This window comes from Lynx rufus, unplaced genomic scaffold, assembly GCF_022079265.1.
Source record: "Lynx rufus isolate CCGP_SWC_20201006 ecotype Redwood Valley unplaced genomic scaffold, mLynRuf1.p SCAF_46, whole genome shotgun sequence".
Lineage (NCBI taxonomy): Eukaryota > Metazoa > Chordata > Mammalia > Carnivora > Felidae > Lynx > Lynx rufus.
Window position 1 is genome coordinate 1274823 of NW_025814863.1, and position 15000 is coordinate 1289822.

The window sequence follows — 15000 nt, forward strand, 5'->3', positions numbered from 1 at the left end:
TTGATTGCCAAGTAAGACTCCGTTGTATATGTATACCATATCTTCTTTATCCATTCATCCATCGATGGACATTTGGGCTCTTTCCATACTTTGGCTGTTGTTGATAGAGCTGCTATAAACATTGGGGTGCATGTGTCTCTTCAAAACAGCACACCTGTATCCCTTGGATAAATACTTAGTAGTGCAATTGCTGGGTCATAAGGTAGTTCTACTTTTAATTTTTTGAGGAACCTCCATCCTGTTTTCCGGAGTGGCCGCACCAGCTTGCATTCCCACCAGCAGGGCAAAAGAGATCCTCTTTCTCTACATCCTCACCAACATCTGTTGTTGCTTGAGTTGTTCATGTTAGCCATTCTGACAGGTGTGAGGTGGTATCTCATGGTGGTTTTGATTTGTATTTCCCTGCTGATGAGTAATGTTGAGCATTTTTCCATGTGTCAGTTGGCCATCTGGATGTCTTCTTTGGAGAAGTGTCTATTCATGTCTTTTGCCCATTTCTTCACTGGATTATTTGGTTTTGGGGTGAGTTTGATAAGTTCTTTATAGATTTTGGATACTAACCTTTATCTGATATGTCGTTTGCAAATATCTTCTCCCATTCCATTAGTTGTCTTTAGTTTTGCTGATTGTTTCCTTTGCTGTGCAGAAGCTTTTTATTTTGACGAGGTCCCAATAGATCGTTTATGCTTTTGTTTTCCTTGCCTCTGGAGATGTGTTGAGTAAGAAGTTGCTGCGGCCAAGATCAAAGAGGTTTTTGCCTGCTTTCCCCTCGAGGATTTTGATGGCATCCTGTCTTACATTGAGGTCTTTCATCCATTTTGAGTTTATTTTTGTCACACCTAGGTCTTCTGACTTGCATCCATCTATATCCGTTCATTCCTACATCAATCCATTTAACAAATACTCATTGCCAAGGCACTGCATTAAACTCAAACACTTTCAGAGAACTTATTACAGAAAAAATGGTTTAAACTACCACCAACTCTAATGTCATTGAGGCATTGACACAGTGCCACTTTCTTGAACCCCTCAACCTTCTCTGTTTGGGGGGTGATAACGGACTACTCTGAGACATGGTGAAAGTTGCGGATATTCTCACCAGAAAGAAATGCCCATACACACAGCATTTCAGATACAGTTTGGACCAAATTTAACAAAATGGTATTTGAATAAAAACAATTCATAGAATGACACAGCCAAATAGCATTTTGTGTTCATACTTATGTACAATTTTTCATATAAATGTATTCACAAAGCAAAAACAATCCTTTGTTGGATTTCACATCTTGCTTTTCAAATCAGATAATAAGGTCACCTTATAGAAGGCTGCAGAGAAACACATTTTAAGAGTGTTCCTCTACTGCCATCTTGTGGATTTTTGTTGGGAAAAAAGAAACAGTAAAAAGCTACAAGGGTTTTCTTTTCTTCATTTTCAACCCCAAATACCCCTCACCTGTGTTCACCAACTGTTAACATCTTGCTACACCCAGTCCATCTGGCTACACACCCACATTTCCTTTTTTTCAAATCATAGAAAAGTAGGTTACTTTCATCATGACACTTCCCCATGAAATATTTCAGTATCCATTTCCCAAGAATAAGATCCCTTCATTTAACTACATTTGCACACTCCAAAAAAATCAGCAGAAATTCAGTATTCAGCATTTAGCCTTTACTAAAATTTCTTCTATTGTCCCCAAAACGCCCTTTGTGGCTTCTGTTTTTCCAATCCAGGATACACTCAAGACATTCAGAGCATTTAGTTTGTATCTCTTTATGGTCCTACAATCCAGAACAATCCCCCTGACTCCTTCTGTCCTTCATGACATCAAATCCTTTGAAGACTCCAGCTCAGTTGTCCTTCATCATTCCCCACATTACAGAATTGTCTGTTTCCTCATGATGAGATTCAGGTAAAACATTTCCAGCAGGAACATCACACAAATGACATCGTGTACCTCCCACTGGGTCATACTGAAGGCACTTGGTGTCAGGCCAAACCATTACTGGCACTGCCGGGCTTAACTCCTTGGTTAAGGTGGTGACCACTGGAATTTCCCATTGCAAGAGCACATTCTCCCCTTTATTAAAAGTAATCTGTGGAGTGATAATTTGAGACTTCCCAGGAACATTTTCCCCAGTCATATTTGCATCATCTGATGATCTTTACCTCAACCAATTATTTTGAGGGTTATAACCCTCAATATTTTGAGGGTTATAAAACAGCAATTTTCACTTTTTAAATATATATCTATTTTACAGTTTTTAAATGTGTATTTTTGAGAGACAGAGAGAGACAGAGAACAAGCAGGGGAGGGGCAGAGAGAGAGGGAGACACAGAATCAGGAGCAGGCTCCAGGCTCTGAGCTGTCAGCACAGAGCCGGACGTGGGGCTCAAACCCACCATCCATGAGATCACGACCTGAGTCGAAGTCGGACAACAGCAATTTTCTAATTAAACCATTCCTTTTACATTTAATAGCTGGCATCCTTCTGTAAAAATAAAAACAAAAACAGAGCTTTCCTCTTTTATTCTCTGATTTTAAATATTATCATGGATTCATGAATTTTCATAACTCAATGTATTATAAGGTATTACCATCATTATTTTTTTAAGTTTATTTATTTATTTAAGTAATCTCTACACTCAACATGGGGCCTGAACCCATGACTCCAGGATCAAGAGTTGCATGCTCTTCCAACTGAGTCAGTCAGGTACCCCTACCATCATAATTTTTGATGTTCAAATTATTCCAGACTTAGCTAGTTGGTGTCCCTTCAGTTTGGCTTCTGTGTCCTTATGACATGTTCCCATCATTCTCTGATCTTTTTCTTTTTCTTGTTTTTAAGTTTTTTATTTTGAGAGAGAGAAAGCACAAGCAGGGGGAGGAACAGAGAGAGAGAGAACCCCAAGAAGGCTCCACACTGTCCACACAGAGCCTGATGCAGGGCTTGAACTCACGAACCGTGAGATCATGACCTGAGCCAAAATCAAGAGGTGGACACTTAATCAACTGAGACCACCCAGGCGCCCCTCTGATCTTTTTCTTAATTTCTGGCCCAGCAAGATACTCAGGCTCATCTTGTACTTTCCTTGAAATTAGCTATTTTTTCAAGGAAACCTGATTCATCTTAGTTGGAAATGATGTATAGAAACCAAGATCTGAGTGGTAGGTGTCTTCACTGCTACTGGAGAGTTTTTGCTCCTATCTCCTTTTTTTTTTTAATGTTTATTTATCTTTGAGAGACACAGAGAGACAGAGCACAAGCAGGGAAGGGGCAGAGCGAGAGAGAGACACAGAATCTGAAGCAGGCTCCAGGCTCTGAGCTGTCAGCACAGAGCCTGAAGCTGGGCTTGAACTCACAAACTGTGAGACCATGACCTGAGCCGAAGCCGGACGCTCAACCGACTGAGCCACCCAGGCGCCCCACTCCTATATCCTTTTGATCAATGTACAGAGATAAAGGGAAATGCATGAATACACATACACACACATTTTAATCATGAGTTCAGAAGACTTCTGTGATAGACCAGACTTCTAGCAGATCAATATTCCAATAAGAAAAGCTAGAAAAGTTGGGTTTTAAAAAACATCTTTTGGGAAGGAATCAAGGGACTACTGAGGCAGCCAAGACTTGAGAGACCAGATCAAGAAAAAAGAGAGGCTCATTAAGATAAGCCTTACTTTCTGCACATTACTTTTCCCTCAAGATCTTTTCGGCAGAGATCATGAAACAAAGAAGCCGGCAGATCAACTTTAGGTTAACTCATGGGGTTAGGAAGACCAACAATAAAGTTTGGAGTTGCCAAGACTGTTGAGAGACGAAGATCCTAGAGAGATAGGATGCAGAATAGAATCTAACACTTGGAACCGGTTTTCTTCTAGAGGCATTTACAGTTTAAGTTGCGCAGACAGAATGAGGCTAAGAAGTCAGGCAGAAAACATCGGCAAGGCAGAGCATTTTTATAACAAGCTCACAGTGCTGGGGAGAGAAAAAAGAGGAGGTTATTACCCGTCAAGAAGAAAGAGCTGTAGCAAACAACCCTGATTCTTACACGGAATTCCTAGAGGCTTACACCCTAGAAGTGGGGGTGAACCAGAGGCAAACCTGGACATATAAAAACTGCAAACTAGCCTTGAGTCAGCAAAGTCTCTAGTTGAAGTAAGCCAATCTGAATCTCTGTTTCCTGCCCAGAGGAGAGGGGTAATCCTCTCTGGAGGAGGATAACATGATCTGGAGCCTCTAAAATTTTTCATACATAATTTTGGGCATTCAATCAAAATTTACAGTCATACAAATAAAGACCAGGAGCAATAGAGAGAAGATAGAAACAGAAACACGGGTGATACTGGAGTCATCACACACACACTCTGAAAGAACTGTGATGAAGAGGTTCAAGAAAATACATGGCAAGAGAGAAATTTTCCCCAGAGAACTGGAAACTATAATAAAAAGCCAAATGGGAAGTCTGCAACAGAAAATAAAATAACTAAAACTAAGACAACAGATGGATTTAACAGCAGGTTGGGCAAAGTTGAAAACAGGATTAGTGCATTAAAAGATAGGTCGATAGATAATATCTAGAAAGAAGAATGGAGGGCAGAAAGGATGGAAATGAGACATGGTAGGAAGTGTACTTGGGAGACCCAGGAAAACAAAAGTGAGAGAAGGGGTCAGAAGCAGTGCTCACAGAAGCAGACAAATTTCTTGAGAAACACAATTCAATAAAAAATGACACAAGAATGGGAATGCAAGCTGGTGCAGCCACTCTGGAAAACAGTATGGAGGTTCCTCAAAAAACTAAAAATAGACTTACCCTACGACCCTACAACCAGTAGAGCAATTGCACTACTAGATATTTATCCAAGGGATGCAGGTGTGCTGTTTCGGAGGGACACATGCACCCCCATGTTTATAACAGCACTGTCAACAATAGCCGAAGTATGGGAAGAGCCCAAATGTGTATATATATATATATATATATATATATATGTATATATGTATATATATACACCATGTCTTCTTTATCCATTCATCCATCGATGTATGTGTGTGTGTATATATATATATATATATATATATGTGTGTGTGTGTATATATATATATATACACACACACAATGTATGTATATATATACACAATGTGTGTGTGTGTATATATATATGTATATATATGTGTGTATATATATATATATATATATAATGGAGTATTACTCAGCAATCAGAAAGAAGGAAATCTTGCCATTTGTAACTACGTGGATGGAACTGGAGGGTATTATGCTAAGTGAAATTAGTCAGAGAAAGACAAAAATCATATGACTTCACTCATATGAGGACTTGAAGAGACAAAACAGATGAACATAAGGGAAGGGAAACAAAAATAATATAAAAACCGGGAGGGGGACAAAACAGAAGAGACTCTTAAATATGGAGAACAAATTGAGGGTTACTGGAGGGGTTGTGGGAGGGGGGATGGGCTAACTGGGTAAGGGGCACTAAGGAATCTACACCTGAAATCACTGTTGCACTATATGCTAACTAATTTGGATATAAATTTTAAAAAATAAAAAATAAAAAAATAAAAAAAAGTGACACAAGAAGAAAGACTCCTATATGTGTGTAAGAAATGAAACTTCTTATTAAAATCCCCCCGCCAAACAATGAAATCATACCATTTGCAGCAACGTGGATGGAACTGGAAGGTATTATGCTGTGTGAAATATGTCAGTCAGAGAAGGGCAGATATCATATATTTTCACTCATATGTGGATCTTGAGAAACTTAACAGAAGTCCATGGGGGAAGGGAAGGGGGAAAAATAGTTACAAACAGAAGGGGAGGGAAGTAAACCATAAGAGACTCTTAAATACAGAGAACAAATTGAGGGTGGATGGGGGGGTGGGGGAGAGGGGAAATGGATGATGGGTATTGAGGAGGGCACTTGTTGGGATGAGCACTGGGTGTTGTATGTAAGCCAATTTGACAATAAATTATATTTTCAAAAACTTAAAAAAAATCCTCCCCCCAAAAACCTCTTAACAAAGTTAAACCTCATACCTAAATGGCTTCACTGATAAGTTCTTTCAAACACTTAAAGAAGAAATAACATTGATCTTACACAAACACTTCCAGAGATCAGAAAAAAGGGATATCTGCCAACATGTTTTATGAAGCCAGCATAAGCCAAAACTTGGGGGAAATTACAAGAAATGAAAATCACAGAACCATAATAATGAAGGGGGCAGGAAGGAACTTTGGAAGGTGATGGGTATGTCTATGGTCTTAATGGTGGTGATGGTTTCACAGGTATATACTTATCCCCAAACTCATCAAGTCATATACATTAAATATGTACAGCTTTCAACATGTCAAATATAACTTAATAAAGTGGTTTAAGAAAGAAATGAAAATTGTAAACAATAATATATATGTATAAATCTAATCCAGTGATATTTAGCAATGATAATACATCTGTACCATGTGAAGTTTATGAGAAAATCAATTAGTGGAATTTAGCATATTAACAAGAAAAAGCTAGAAAATTATATGATCATTTCAATAGATGCAGAAAAGGCATTTAATAAAATTGTGCTCCCACTTGACTTTAAAAATAACTCACAGCAAACTTGGAAGAAAAGGCAACTTTTTTTAGTCTGAATAAATAGTAACTACCAAAAAAATTGTTTTTTATTTGAATTGTTACTTTTTAAATTTCTCCTGAGATCAAGAATAAGACAACGATATCTGCTAGCAACACTTCTATTTAACACTGTCCTGGAGGTCCTAGACAGTTAAATCAAGCAAGGAAAACATATAAAAGGCATAAGGAGTCGAAATGAAGAAATAAAAAACTATCATTGACATGAGGCATGATTGTTTACATAGGAAATCCAAAAGAATCTAAAACAATGAATTAATAAGTGTATTTAACAATGTTGATATAAAGCCAGAGTTTAAAAACCAATTTAATTTATATAGATCAGGATAAGTAAAAAAAATTGTTTAATATACAGTACCACCTAAAAACAATCAAATACCTAAGAATAAATTTAACAAAAGATATGTAAGATCTTTACACCGAAAACTAGAAAATATTGTTGACAGAAAATTAAAGGAAACCTATGTAAATGTATAAATATACTATATTCATAGGTTAGAGTCTCAATATTGTTAACACTTTTTTTGACAGGAAGAAGGATTTATTGGTGGCATGAACAGGGAGGGGGGCAGTGCCGAGGTTCTCATGAGTGTAGAGCCCACCGTTTGTCCAAGGGGCCACAATTAGGGATGTGTATGACCCCAAAGCCATCTTGGATGAGACACTTTTCAGCCACCATGTCTTCAAATTCATCTATATTAAACTTAGTAAAGCCCCACTTCTTGGAAAGTGGATCTTCTGGCAGCCAGGGAACTTGAACTTGGCCCTGTGTAGGGCCTCAATCACATGCTTCTTGTTCTGTAGCTTGGTACAGATGGACATGATGATTTGGCTAATGTGGACCCTGGCACACCTCATACCTGTCTGGAGCCTAAATTGGTGATAGCGTGAGGTCAGACATCAATGTCTACTGGAAAGGGCTGTCTCCAAGGTCTCTTAGGGCAACCCATACAATCAATAGGCTGCATACACTACCAAGGAGGCTACTGTTTGCAGCCATTGCACACTGGGCCCCCATGAGAAACACTGTTAATATGTCAATTCATCCTTGATTTATAGAGTCAATGAAATCCCAATAAAAACTGCAGCCGATTTGGGGCACCTGGGTGGCTCAGTCGGTTAGGCGACCGACTCTTGGTTTTGGCTCAGGGCATGATCTCATAGTTTGTGGGCTCGAGCCCCATGTTGGACTCTGTGCTGACAGTGCAGAGCCTGCTTGGGATTTTTTCTCTCCCTCTCTCTCTCTGCCTCTCCCCCTCCCCTGCTCACACTCGTGCTCTCTCTCTCTCAAAATAAATAAATAAACTAAAACATTTTTTAAATAACTGCAGCAGGTTTGTTATGAAAACTGACAAGCTGATATTTAAATTTATATGGAAATGCAAAAGTCCAAAGCAACCTTAAAGAACAAAGCTGGAGGAACTTACACAATCAGATATCAAGACCCACTATTCAGCTATAATGAGATAGTATGGTATTGGGGACAGCAAATAGATATGAGACAAAATTAAATATATAGATAAATATATGAAACAAAATTAAAAGTATGGGAGGGGCACCTGGGTGGCTCAGTTGGTTGAGTATCTGACTTCAGCTCAGGTCATGATCTTACTGTTTGTGAGTTTAAGCCCCACATCGTGCTCTCCACTCTCAGCATGGAGACTGCTTTGGCTCCTCTGTCTCCCTCTCTGTCTGCCCCTCCCCCACTTGCTCTCTCTCAAAAATAAACATTAAAAACTAAATTATAAAAAAATAAAAAGTATGGGAACAAACCATAATTATATAATCACCTGATTTTTATATTCTTAGGATATATCCAACTGAGATTGGTCAGAATCAAAATCTACTTGAATTCTGTCTTCTGTGATTAAGTTATCAACCTGATAAAATTAGGAACATTTGTTTTTATATGCATTCAACTTAAGATTTGCTTTTCTTAAATATCTTTTGACTCTACCTTTGGATATGTTAGATATTTACATGGTTCAAAAGTCAAAATTATATTAAAAGAGTACAAATTAAACAATACACTCCTTCATAACCATAAGGTCAAAGAAGAAATCACAGGGGTGCCTGGGTGGCTCAGTTGGTTAAGCGTCCGACTTCAGCTGGGGTCATGATCTCATGGTTCATGGGTTCGAACCCTGCATTGGGCTCTGTGCTGTCAGCTCAGAGCCTGAAGCCTGCTTCGGATTCTGTGTCTCCCTTTCTCTTTGCCCCTCCCCTACTCATTCTCTCTCTCTCTCTCTCTCTCTCTCTCTCTCTGACTCTCTCTCTCTCAAAAATAAACTTAAAAAAATTAATTTAAAAAGAAGAAATTACAAAGAAAATTGCAAAATACTTTGAGATGAATGAAAATAAACACAACATAGCAAACTTATAAAGTACACCTAAAACAGTGTTTAGATGAAAATTTATAGCTGTGAAGACCTATATTAAAAGAAGATCTCAAACCAATAACCTCATCTTCCAACTTAAGAAACAAGAAGAGAAAGAGCAAACTAAACCTAAAGCAAGCAGAAGGAAGGAAACAATACAGATTAGAGCAGAAATGAATAAAATAGCAAGTTGAAAATAGTGATCAATGACACTAAAGGTTGGTTCTCTGAATAGGTCAACCGAACTGACAAATTTTTAACTATACTGACCAACCAAAAAGAGAGAAGACTGAACTTATTAAAATCATAAATGAAAGAAGGAACATTACTATCAACCTTATAGAAATAAAAAAAAAGGATACATAAATAAAAAGAATACTATAAACAATTAGATGCCAAAAACTTAGATAACTTAGATGAAAGGGATAAATTCCTAGAAAGGTACAAATTACTGAAACTCAAGAAGAAATACAAAAATCCAAATACACCTTTAAAAAACAGAGGTTCAATTAGTAATTTCAACACTATCCCCAAACAAAAGCCCAGGTCTAGATAGCTTCATTGAGTTTCATAATCTCTTCCAGACAACAGGAGAAGAGGGAAGTCTTCTCAACTCATTCTATGAGGCCTTTATTACTCTGATATCAAAAGCAGACATAGCCCTTTCATGAAGATGGTACTGAAAGTGAAGAAGAAGGCCCCTGCCCCTCCCAAAGGTGAAGCCAATACTCTGGTTTCTCTTCAGATCGTATAAATCTTTCGCCTTTTACCAAAGCTGAAGCCAAGGCAAAGGTTTAGAAGGCCAAGAAAGTGGTGCTGAAAGGTGTCCACAGTCATAAAAAATATATATCCACATGTCACTTACCTTCCAATGACCCAAGACACTGTGTCTCTGAAGGCAGCCCAGATATCCTTGAAAGAACACCCCCAGGAGAGACCAGCTTGACCACTATGCCATCATCAAGTTCCTCCTGACTACTGAGTCAGCCATGAAGAAAATGGAAGGCAACAACACACGTTCATGGTGGATGTCAAGACCAACAAGTACCAGGCTGTGAAGCTGTGAAGCTCTATGGCATTGATGTGGCCAAGGTCAACACCTTGATCAGGATCATTGGAGAAAAGAAGGCATATGTTTGACTGGCTCTTGACTATGATGCTTTGGCTGTTGCCAACAAAACTGGATCATCTAAACTGAGTCCAGTTGGCTAAATCTGAATTTTTTCATGATAAAAAAAGACACAGACATCACAATAAAAAAGACGACAGACCAATATCCATTATGAATATAGGCACAAAAATCCTCATCAAAGTACCAAATCCAGCAGTATATAAAAAGGATTATACACCTCACTAAATGGGATTTACCTCAAGAATGCAAGGTTGGTTCAACATACGAAGATCAATCAATGTAATATGCCATATCAATAAAACAAAGTGAAAAACCACATGATAATCTTGATAGACACAGAAAAAGCATTTGACAAAATCTAACACCCCATCGACAATAAACTAGGAATAAACTAGGAATAAAAGGAATCTTTCTCAACCTGATAAAGGACATCTACAAAAACTGCACATTGTACTCAAAGATGAAAGACTGGATGTTTCTCCTAAAGATCAGGAACAGGACAAAGCTGCCCATTCTTTCCACCTCTATTCAACGTTATACTGGAGGTTCTAGAAGGGGCAATTAACCAATAAAAGAAATAAAAAGCATTCATATTAGAAAGGAAGAAGCAAAACCATATTTTCTATCTCTGTCTATACATAGAAGATATTATCTTTTATATATATAATAGTAAGTAATCTGCTAAAAATAACTATTAGAACTAATAAATGAGTTCAGCAAGGTTTTAGGAGACAAGATCAATATACAAATATCAACAGTATTTTTATTCACTAGCGATAAAAAATAAGAAAATGAAATTAAGAGAACAATTTCATTTACAATAGCAACAAAAAAATAAAATCCTTAGGAATAAAACTAAACAAGGAGGTACAGGACTAGTTCACTGAAAGCTTTAAGGAAATAACTGTGAAAGATATTAAAGACCTAAATAAATGAGATTGTCTTGGGATTGGAAGACTTAATATTTTAATATGGCAGTACTCCCCAAAATGATCTTCAGAGTCCATGAAATCCTTACCCAAATCCAAGCTGCCATTTTTACAAAAATTAATAAGCAGACACTATAGCTCAAATGGAAATACAAGGGGTCTGGAAAAGTCAAAGCAATCTGAAAAGGAAAAAAACAGCTGGAAGACTCACACTTCCTAACCAAAACTCACTATAAAGCAAGAGTAATCAAAACAGTGTGGTACAGGGGCACTTTAGTGGCTCAGTCGGTTAAGCCTCTGACTCTTGATTTTCCCTCTGGTCATGATCTCACCGTTCCATGAGTTTGAGTGCTGTGGCAGGCTCTGCACTGACAGTGCAGGCCCTCCTTGGGATTCTCTCTCTTCCTCTCTCTTTTCCTCTCCCCCATTCATGCTCACATGCTACCTCTCTCTCTCTCTCTCTCTCTCTCTCAAAAATAAATTGATTAGTATTTTTAAATTTTTTTTAATTAAAAAAATTTTTAAGTTTATTATTTTTTTTTAAATATAAGTTATGGTCAAATTGGCTAACCTACAGTGTGTACAGTGTGCTCTTGGTTTTTGGGGTACATTCCCGTGGTTCATTGCTTACATACAACACCCAGGGCTCATCCTAACAAGTGCCCTCCTCAATGCCCATCACCCATTTTCCCCTATCTCCCACCCCCCATCAACCCTCAGCTTGTTCTCTGTATTTAAGAGTCTCTTATGGTTTGCTTCCCTCCCTCTCTGTTTGGAACTATTTTTTCCCTTCCCTTCCCTTCCCTTCCCTTCCCTTCCCTTCCCTTCCCTTCCCCCATGGTCTTCTGTTAAATTTCTCAAGTTCCACATATGAGTGAAAACATGGTATCTGCCTTTCTCTGACTGACTTACTTCACTTAGCATAATACCCTCCAGTTCCATCCACTTTGATATTTTTTAAAAAGACAGTGTGGTATAGACATAAGGATAGAAATAAAAGATTAATGGAATAGAATTGAGAGTCTAGAAATAAATACATTCATGGTCAATTGATTTTCAACAAGAGTGACAAGACAGTCAAATTGGGAAAGGATAGTCTTTTCAAAAAACAGTGCTGGGACAACTGCATACCCACATGCAAAACAATGAATTTGAATTGAACCCCCGCCTCATACCATATAGAACAATAATCTCAAAATGGATCATATACCTAAATGTAAGGGGTAAAAGTATAAAAGCCTTACAAGAAAACTTACGAGTAAATTTTTTGACATTGGGTTAGGTAATGCATTCTTAAATATGACACCAAAAGTACAAGCAACCAAATAAAAATCAACAAATTAGACATTGTCAAAATGAAAAACTTTTGTGCCTCAAAGGATACTATCAAGACAGTGAAAAGACAACCTTATGGAACCTTTCCTTAAGAGGAGAAAATATTTGCAAACCATGTACCTGATTAGAGACTTTTATCCAGAACACATAAAGAAGACTTATAAGTCAAGAGTGAAAAGACAAATAACCCAATTAAAAACTTGGCAAAGGATCTGAATAGGCTTTTCTCCAAAGAGGATCTAGCATTGACCAAAAACACCTAAGAAGATGCTCAACTTCAACAACCACATGGGAAATGCAAATCAAAACCACGGTGCATTACCACTTCATACGCACTAGAAAGGTTACAGTCAAAAAGACAGAAAATGACAAATGTTGGTGAGAATTTGGAGACACTGGAACCCTTATGCATTGCTAGTTTGGCAGTTCTTCAACAGTAGTACCATATGACTCAGCAATTCCAGGTATATACTAGATATATACTCAAGAGAGATGAAAAAGTTGTACATGAAAGTTTGTAAGTTCATTGTTCATAATAGCCCCAAATTGGAAGCAACTCAGATGGCCACGAAACTAACGAATGGATAAACAAAATGTGGTATATCCATACAGTGGAATATTATTGAACTATTAAAAGGCATGAAGTACTGACACATGCTACAACCCGGATGAACCTTGAATATACTCAGTGAAAGAAGCCAGACACAAAAGGCTGCATTTATAGGAAGTATCCAGGATAGGCAAATTCATAGACACGGAAAGTATATCAGTTGTTGCCAGGGGCTGGGGAAGATAAGTCAAGAGGGTAAGTGTTAATAGGTATGGGGTTTCTTCTGGGGTTGATGAAAATATTCTGGGTTAGATGGTGGTTATTATGAAAAACTTGTGAATGTACTAAAAACCATTGAATTGTACACTTTAAAAGGGTGAACTTTATGTATTGAATTATATCTCAGTAAGGCTATTTAAGAATACCATGCTAAGAGATACTCAGAATTCTTACCCTCATCCATGTTGCCTTTACCCCATTTCTACCCACCCGTTCTATGTAATCATTTTTCTTAGTTTCCAGTTTATCCTTATGTGTCTTTTTGTAACAATAAGTATATATTCTCATTCCCTTTTCTTTCTTACACAAAAGGTAGCATATTATATAAACTCTCTTGTACCTTGCATTTTTCACTTAATAATATAGCCAGGAAATCACTGTACATCAGCTTGTAGGGATCTCCCTTACTCTTTCTACAGATGCACGGTAGTGTATCGACTGGTCCCTTGTGAATGGTCAGTGAGGTTGTTTCCAATATATTGCTACTACAAATAACGCTGCAATAAATAACCTCGTACCTATGTTGTTTTGCATTTGTGGAGGGATATCTTCAGGCTAAATTCCTAGAAGTGAGACTTCTGTGTCAAGGGATAAAAATCTTGCTAAACCTTTCTCCACAGGAGTCATTTGATAATGATTCCATACTCCCACAAGCAATGTTTGAGAGCAGCTGTTTCTACAGAGTGCTGCTCACAGAATATGATGCCAAGCTTGCCAAAACTCCTCCGTCCTCACTCTCAACTAATGATGTTGCTTCCTACGTAACTGAGAAAACCAGAGCAATAAGAACTTCCAGAGACTCCCACTGCCACAGCCTTTGTTGTCTCTCTGCCTCCTTGCCTTTTATTGTAGATGAGTCTTGCTTGCCCGTGTCTAACGCCACTTCTGCATCAGGTCCCTCCACTCTCATCTGCTGAAGCACATGACCCTGACAATTTTACAACCTCTCTCCTACATCATCAATGTTTTACTCTGTACTGGGTCATTCCCCTCAGCATACAAATATGCTCTTATTTCTCCCATGAGAGACAAAGACTTCTTTTAGGGCAAAGACACTTGAACAACATAGAGATGGGAAGGGGGAGGCAAAAAGTATACCTTCTGCTCTTAATGAAGAAATGGAAACATTCTCTGTTAATGATTTTGAAGTACATTCACCTGATAATAATGCTTTCAGCAGTGGCTCTCAAATTTTAGTGCGCAGCAGAATCACACTGAAGGACTTGTTAAAGCACAGATTTCTGACTCTGTACGTCTTGGGGTGGGGGTGGGGGGTGCTAACACTGGCATTTCTAACATATCTCCCAAGTGATACTGATATTGCTGTTCAAAACCTCACTTTCAAAACCGCTGCTTTACTTCCTTTTTCCATTTGACACGTCATGTCTTCATTCAACACGATCTGCATTAATTGTGCCTTTGTCAATAAACTTCAAATGGGGAAATACCTTTTTTCCAATTATGAAATACATTACCTTAAGAAAACCCCACTTCTCTTTATCTCAGTCCCCACCACCTACCAACCACTGCTTGATTTCTTTGTTCCTGTCTGAAACAAAACCTCTCAAAAGAGTTGCCTATATCTGCTATCTCTAATTCCTCTACTTAGTCTTTCTTAAACTCATTTGAAGCAGGCTTTCACTCCATCCACTCTACCACACTGCCCTCATCAAATTCTACAATGACCTCGGAATTGACAAGCCTTCAAGTGTAAGCTCTCATCTTATCGACCTATTCG

At 38.0% G+C, this 15000-nt stretch overlaps 1 protein-coding gene and 1 non-coding gene across 2 annotated transcripts in view; both read right to left on the reverse strand.

Moving 5' to 3' along the window:
- The window catches only part of FMR1NB (FMR1 neighbor), a 95315-nt gene that overhangs the window by 37527 nt on the left and 42788 nt on the right, over window positions 1–15000 (reverse strand). The gene's annotated exons all lie outside the window — the stretch shown is intronic.
- LOC124525745 (small nucleolar RNA SNORA70) lies at window positions 7578–7705 on the reverse strand. Its single transcript, XR_006965551.1, has one exon. It is a non-coding gene; the product is annotated as a small nucleolar RNA SNORA70 (small nucleolar RNA).